An 8,627-nucleotide genomic window follows, 5' to 3' on the forward strand; every position below is an offset into this window, starting at 1 on the left:
GGATCAAACAAACCCAACCGTGTTCTACTTTGGGCTACTACCACCTTACCTCTATGGTCTCTTATCACTATTCCTACACCTAGCTGGCCATGGGCTTTATCGATAGCAACATCCCAATTTGCTTTCCACCAGTCCAACGGGGGAGCTTCCCATTTTTGCCGCTGAGTAGCATCTATCGTTGGCCCTTGAATATTTCCTCCATGTAGCACCCTCTCGTAGTCCTCAGTAGCCTGTGATACTCTTTGCATGGTGGGATGAGTGAACTGAAAACATGAAAAATGAAATAAAATAGCACAAACTAACAAAACTAAGAGATTAACATATATAAATTAAGAGGCTAAAATATGAATATTCTAACACTTATCAACTCCCCACAATTCATAACATCATTTCGTCGAAACCACAAGCTCTTTGCAATTCTCACAAAAACTACAAACTCCTCCATACTTGATGAGTGCCAAATATTGCATATTTGGACCCCCTTAATTTGCATTTGCTAAGCCTTTAGCTTTATTATTTTATGATGTTTTGATTAGTTTTGGTGTTTTAGTGTTTTGTAAGTTTCTAAGGGAAAACTGTGCCTTTAAAGAGAAAATCCATTAATTCTGGGGCTTTAGACACTTCAGTGAGCATTGGCAGCAAATTTGGATTGAGCGATGATTCGCACCCGACGACTCCCACTAAAAAGGCCATATCTAGAGTTGTAGAGCTCGGATTGAAGTGATCTTGGTGTCATTAGAAAGTTAACTCAAAGATATACAAAGTCATGTTTCACAAGAGTTAGCTAATTCTGAAGGTAGTACACTCGAGTGCATATTTAGTGCGATCGAGCGCATATGCGCCCATCGAAAGTGGAAAGTGATGCACAAGTGCGATCGAACGCACCTTGAGTGCAATCAAGCACACTTGGCCTACCTGACAGCGCTAAAACCCTAAAATTAGCTTATAAATATCATTTTTTCTGTTGTAAAAATACAGAGATGCGCCGATGGCGCCGTGCTTTGTCAATTTTCATGTTTTTTGTGTTCTTAGAACTTTGAACTCCAATTCTTTTGTAAGTACTTTAATTTTAATGAAATTAATTTAGTTTTTTTATGATTTTGTTATCATGAGAGGCTAAATCTTCAACTAAGGTTGAAGATGAAGCCTCGCCAATGATTAGTTTTATGTTTTTATGTTTTGTTCGTACAATTTCGTCATTTAATGTAATGTAATGTAAATTCGTTTCAATTCAATTGTGTGACAAAATTGTGATTGATTATTGTTTATAAAACATGAAAACGTTGGATATTCATTGTGTTTCATCCAACGGATACATTGCATCTTTTGGTTTACTTCGGATATCCATTGTCTTTTGTGCAAAGCATGGATACATTGGATCTTTTGAACTAAACTGGATATGCATTGTTTTTTGTAAATACGATGGATTCATTGAATTTTTTAGTAGGATTTTATAAAAACAAAAGAACATGCATGAGATTTTATTGAAATTCGGATGTATGAACAAACATAATTATATGTGCTTTGATTTGGTGAGGTGGATTCTGAAAACATGCATGGGATTTTTCAATAAAATTTTCACCTTTTGGTGTGATTACTCATTGCTTAATGAGGCAAGATGTCAAGTTACTTAGCAAAAATCTCACAATGATCAATTTTTTTTCTTTTGCTTTTTTTTTTTTCCCTTTTTTTATATATATGTATGCCCAAGTATCCATCCAATAAGTCACTCAGCTTCACCCAAGACATTGAAACATACATATTCAGATTAACATTTCATACCCCACAAATTAAGTGCTAATGTGTTTGTGGTAATTTAAAATCAAAACAAGTGAATTCTCAACTGCCAAAGGTAAGTAACCAGACTTAGAAACTCTATCATCAGATCATGTGTTCAAAATTTTAAACTCATCAATGAAATTCAAATCACAGTTTCTAAATCAACCAAAATCTCAAAAATAACATGAACATGCATTTTTTTCAATTTTCAAAACAAAATTAGAAGAAAAAAAATTAGACAAAGTGTGTGTGCGTTCCTCATACCCGCAAGCTTGAATTACACATTGTCCTCAATGTGTAGAAAAACATGGAAAGATCTTACCTGGGATATGAGAAAACTAGTTGGACAAAAGTATAGCTTGTAGCAGACCCCCGAAATTGAATGTAGGAACACTTGTCATGAAATGGGGTGCCTTCCAAAAGTGCTAAGTTTATCATCTTCAATCAGACTGTTGATAGTAGCTTCAGTGCTACTATTCATGTTTCACAAGATCATTCACACGATGATTGGTAAATTATGTTTAGAATTGATTTCCTATTTAATAACAGATTGTCACGAATAGAATTGAAATAAAGGAATAAAATAAAAGATAAACTAAGACTAAAAATGATTAGAGTTTTAATATCCACCACTAATCAGACTAATTAAGATCACAATACTCAAATATTTCAATCATATGGTATATTTAATATTTGTCAACCTAAGGGCATGGTATCTACTCCTTAAGCTATTGATTTCCCTAAGCAACGAACTATGCATGGTATCTACTCTAATTCTTTTCTTCCCTAAAGGATTTAGCATGGTATCTACTAAGTTGTTCTTTAGGGAAGCATAAATCTATGAAAATTGACAAACACATGAAGCCTAGGGTATGGTATCTACTCTTAGTTCCCCATATTGATTAAGCCAAGAACCCGTGATGAGGTTCTTTTGTTACTTTATTAAGCCCAAGACTTGCTCATCTAAATTGACTTAATTAACAAATACACACCTTATGCATATGAGGAATTCAATAAACCAGAAATTAATCAATTAAAATACCAAAATATGTTTGAAACAAAGGCGTAATTGAAATCTTCAAAAGACATGGTTAGGGCTTCAATCTAGCCCAAGTTAAAATATAAACTTCATAACAAAAATAAAAGGTAGAAGAGAAAAAAAAAAACCCAAACTCCTCTTGATCTAGCCTTCAGTTCCTTTTTAGAACTTGTGCCTTTTTCTCCACACTTTTTCCTAGAGGCTTAGAAGTCTATTTATAGGCTTAGGAAAGACCTAGAAACCCTAAGACAATTGTAGGTAAGTCTACAAATCCAACTAGGAGACTGGAAACCTAAGCTGAGGTGAAAAATGACACTTTCTGCATTTGGGCCGCACGAGTGCGCTCGATTGCATGCCTCAGCTAATTAATTTATGTATTCAGTTAATTAATTATGTATTCATTAATTAATTTTCCATTAATGTATTCAGTTAATTAATTAATTTATGTTTCTCCATCAATGTATTATGCATTTATGTTATGTATAATGTGCATATGTTCCATTAATGATATAATTTAGGAAAAAATATAAAAAGGCCCCCAAACTGACAGCTGTTTGCGAGCTGGCCCCACAATGTTCAAAAGGTACTAAAGTAGCCCAACAAAGTACTGCTAGTCAGCCCCATCAATTTGGATGGAAAATCCTTCACGTGCCGTCCACATGATTTTTTTTTTTGACTTGGAATTCCTAAAATGCCCTTATGGGAAAATTTAAAGCCTTCTTACCCCATCCATTGACACGTGTCAAAAACCTATACAATTACCAAAATGACGTTGTTTTGGTAATTGGAAAATACCCTAAGTCCAACTCGTCCTCACGCCACTGTCAAACACTGAAACTTGCCCTAACAACAAGACTCTCAACCCATCCCTACCCTCACGCCTCATATGTACTTATCAAACCCTAAGTGTGTAGAGGTTGGTCATTCCTTGCAGCTTGTCAACGATGGAGAAGGTTTCAAGTGACGACGCTGGCGATCATATGAGGGCCTGTGGATTGTCGATGGGAAGTTCGTCGGATGTCTACCACTAGCAGTCCGACAAGTACAAAATGCCTCTGCGGAATTGAATCACCAATGATGATTTCACTGACGAAGGAAAATCTTGGTAGAAGATTTATTGGGTGCAATAAATACAAGGTACAAAAAGCATAAAACAAATCATTTTACTTAATTCTGAAATTAGGGATTTCAAAATTAGGGGTTTTGCAAAATTAGTAATCTTGCAGTTACGATTTATGTACGGATTAATTTCTTTGGTTGTTGTGTGATAATGGTTCCGAGTTGTGGAATTAGGGTTTGGCTAAAAATTGTGGATTTTGGTTTTGTTTCAAAAATGTGGATTTTAGGTTTTGATATTAAAGAGTCTTCAACTAAACGGTTTATTCGTTGAAATTTTAATTGTAAATAGTTAGGTAGTTAATTGATGTTGTTTAGCTATTATTAGTTTAAGTGCTTTTGTAAAAATATGGGTGCTAAGTTTCTTTTTGACCAGATTTACCGGGGTAAGTTTAGAGGTTGAAAGAAATTCTTTAATTTGGATAATAAAAAGGTTATAAGTATTACTCTAGTTCCTCAAATATGACATTCTGAATTTTGTTTGCATTGAGACTATCCTTATCTTGAGGAGCTTTATTTTGAACTTGAATTTGGAGATTGCATTGAGACTTATCATTGGGCAATACAAGCCTCTTAATTTTTTTGGGTCAACATGCTGCTTCTCATTGATTTAAATTGAATATGAATGGTTTGGGGGAGTGCATTTTGTTAGGGTAGACGGATCCGTTTATATGGTCCCTTTGGTCTTGCAGACTAAATATTTGTATACGATGAGTTAATTAGTGTGGGTGTAAAAATTATTAACACTCATATTGAGTGCAAAATTTGTAGTATATTTACGTAATTGCCTATTGGTGACGAATTTTCCTTTGCGAAATATGCAGACAGAAGGTAATCGTGGTTATGATTATTTTATCTAGGTTGACAAAGAAGCTATGCTCTCTGTATCACAGTTCAATGCCCAAATAGCTTATCAGAAGAGGGGTTTTGAAATTGAACTAGCCGAATTGACATTGTAGATTGATGTTGGAAAGAGAAAAAACTATAGCATGGAAAAAAAACTTAAGGATGTCATTAGCCACTTGTTTGATTTTAGCATTTTTGTTGTTGTGTTAGTGATAGGGAGAAACATCATTGTTGGTAGGGAATGTTGCTGTGAGAGGGAGAAACATTATTAGTTTAAGGACTTTTTTATTTAGTGGCTTGTCTTCAAGTGCAAAAACAATGTTGATCAAGGTAGTCCCTTATCTAATATACTAGTGTTGTGCTATTAGTGAAGCACATATTGTAATGTAAATTTGGTTGAACTTCTCTTGTTGCTGCAACTATTAATTTATGGACTTTTTATTTAGTGCTTGTCTTAAATTTGAATTTGAATTTGAATTTGTCAATATGGTATTGAATACCTTGATATTTGACAATTTACCAATTCTACATTCATATAACAATTTGTAACACAATTTAACCAAAACTCATCATACCCAAGATCATCATACCAAAACTCTTCAAATTAAATGTAACCTAATATTCTCTTCACCCTAAATGCAAAGACAATTTTCCCATAATATTGTTTTCACCTTAGATACAGAGTTTAAACAAAATCTTATGTTTCCCCTAATACATAGGCATAACCATTAAAACTTGAACAAAATTATGAAAAGCATATACATAACCATTAACCATTATATTACACATCCAAAATGAGTTCTCGTTGCTTCCACAATCCCTTTTTTTTTTTTTTTTTTGAAACCACAAAATGTATGATATAATATTTTTGTCAATCCGGCTTTTTCCTCTTTTTCTTGTTAGCCTTCATTACTGCAATTGCCTTATCCACAGTTGGTAGAATATTTTTGCCTTTTCTCGCAGACTTTGATGTACATATAGTAGTATCTCCCTCTAGATCAATAAAAGTTGGGCCTTTATTCTTAGTACTGAATTGGGACTTTAACCAATCTGATGCCCTTAGCCTTGTTGCAATCCCACCTCCCATAGTTTGGGTTGAAGATGAACCTCTATTCCGCCCCTTACATTGCTCCATTAGTGGTTGAAGGGGCTGAGAAGACCCAATTGGTTTAGAAGACCCTTTTGCTTGAGATGACCTATGTTCCTAAGAAGACAAGTGTGTCCTCACATTAACCAACCAACAAATTAAAAAGAAAAGACAAGAAACACTTAGTGTCTGAAGTACTCACAGTAGCACAGGTATGAGGCTGTTGCTGATGTGCCTGAGGAGGTCCATACAACCTTACTATGTTGATAGTACCTTGGGACTAGGCAACATGAAAAATTGAAAATTCATTAAAATGTAATGAATTAAAAACCTAGTGTATTTAAAAGAATCCAATACACTGCATGGAGTGCTCACACTAGCATTACTCTGAAACTATTGTGTTTGTGATTGAGGAGGTCTATACAACAGTACTGTGTTGACAGTACCCTGAAACTATGCAACATTAAAAAATAAAATTTCATTAAAAAGTTAATTACACATTAAATTAAATGGAACACAATTAAATATGACTGTATGGATTGTTCACACTAGCATTGCTCTGAGACTATTGTGTTTGAGATTGAGAAGGTCCATACATTCTGACTGTGTGGACTGTACCCTGAAACTGACCTCTATCTTCACCCTTAGTCCTTGCCTCACCTCTATGCAGCTCATAAATCCCTCCCCTAGTCCTTGGCCCACCTCTTTGCAGTCCAGGAGACCCTTCTAGGGTAGGTTGACACCTACCCCTACCTAGCGGTGGGCACAGGTCGGGGCGGGGCGGGTATTGGCCAGGGGTGTCAAAAATTACCGGGAAACCGGAAAACCGGAAACCGGGGTCCTGATTCCGGTTCCGGTTTGAAAAATTCAAAAATCGGGTACCCCGGTTCCAGTACCCGATTTTTATCGGGAATATCGGAACTAGGTTTCCATTATATATATATATTTTACACTTAGGTTTAGGTTTAGGGTATTTTAAAAAATTAAATTTTTACTTCTAAAGCCCAAATAGGCAAAAATATTGACTTTTTAGGATTTTTGGACGTTTTTAGGTTTATTTTTTAATTATTTGGAATAATCACAACAAATCCCCTATAATTTAGACAAAGAAACTAATAGATTTTTTTAAAAAAATGGGCCAACTTATGACAACAAAATGGGCTTATTTTAGGCCCAATACCTAAAATAAGTCCAAAAACCAATTTTTTTAAAAAACCGGTTACCGGACCGGATAAAACCGGAACGGGGACCCCGGCTAACTGGGGTCCCGGTTTCGGTTTTGGCCAAAAACCGGGAAACCAGACTGGGTTGACACCCCTAGTATTAGCATTTTTCTCACCCGCCCCGCACATTGCGGGTTCTGGAAATTTCCACCCGCCACCCGAGGACAATGCACAACATCCGCGCGGAGCGGGTTAGATCTGGGCGGGTTGTGCGGGTTTCTTTCTTCTCCTCCATTTTCGTCTATGTTTCTTTCTTCTCTATTTTATTCTCCTTTGTTTCTTCCTTCTCACAACCCAATAACAGAAGTTACAGAACCCCAAAAAACAAACCTATAAACAATGGAAAAGAAATTTTATTTGTTTGAACAAACACAACCCTACATCAGATCCATTTATGAAAGAGGTCTAGAGAGAGAGAAAAACCTGGATCGTGGTTTGTGGAAGAGGGAGCGGCGCAGCAGCTCGTGGTCTAAGGATGTGGAGCGGCGACGCAGACGAGAGACGAAGAGAGAGCAGACCATAGAGACCAGAGAGAGAGAGCAAGAGAGTCGGAGAGAGGGAGAGAGGCGGTAGAAAATGAAAGAGTTATGAACTTAGGGTTAGGGTTTTTTGCTTTTATACTCATGCGGGTAGGATCGGGGCGGGGCGGGTACCTGCATGAAATAAATTCATATACCTGCAACCCGTCCTGCCCCGCACGGGTTGGGTAAATCCTACCCAAACCCACAAAAATAGACATTAAAACCACGCGGGGCGGGGCAGGTCAGGGAGTTGGGCGGGTTTTTGCCCACCCCTACCCCTACCCCTACCCTTACCCCTATTACTGCCTCTACCTCTAGAAGATGCATAAGTAGCTTGCAAAATCTGCAAAGTTGATGCATAATTTGTAAATTAAATGTAATGAAGTTAGGGCAATGAGCACTAACATATTAATAGTTTGGAACTTACTGTTTCAACATCAGTGGTTGGCTAGGGAGTTGGGGTATGACCATGTAAACTTGGACCACCACCATCTTCTACCTATGATAACAAATTTTTTAAACAGTAACATAGTATAACCAATACAAAAAATAAATAAAAAATAAAAAATTGTATAAACATTACTAGTAGTAGTTCAGCTCATGTTGGCTTGCACTCCTACCTTCTCTCCTGTAATTCATTGTCTCTCTTCTTTCCTATGGCATTGTGTCCAATCCCTTTGCATTTGGAGCATCTCATCCTAACCCCACCCTTCCTCATACGGTATGGATTAACAGGCTCTTTTGGACCTTTTGTCCTTACTTTTCTGGGTTTGCCAGGTTGTATTCTATGTAGCGCCAAGGGGGGGGGGTCCATATGGTCGTAGTTTGTCTTCACCTATTGGTCCTCTCCAGGCGTTGGATAAACAATCTCATCGTAGGCTTTTTTATATATCTCAACAGTATACCAATCATCTACATAATTTTGTGGGTCTGCATTAAAATACCAAATTGCAGACATTGCATGTGCACATGAAATTTCTGTCAAGTCCCACTATCTATAGCCACAAGTTCTACTC

This window comes from Corylus avellana, chromosome ca10 (assembly GCF_901000735.1).
Source record: "Corylus avellana chromosome ca10, CavTom2PMs-1.0".
NCBI lineage: Eukaryota > Viridiplantae > Streptophyta > Magnoliopsida > Fagales > Betulaceae > Corylus > Corylus avellana.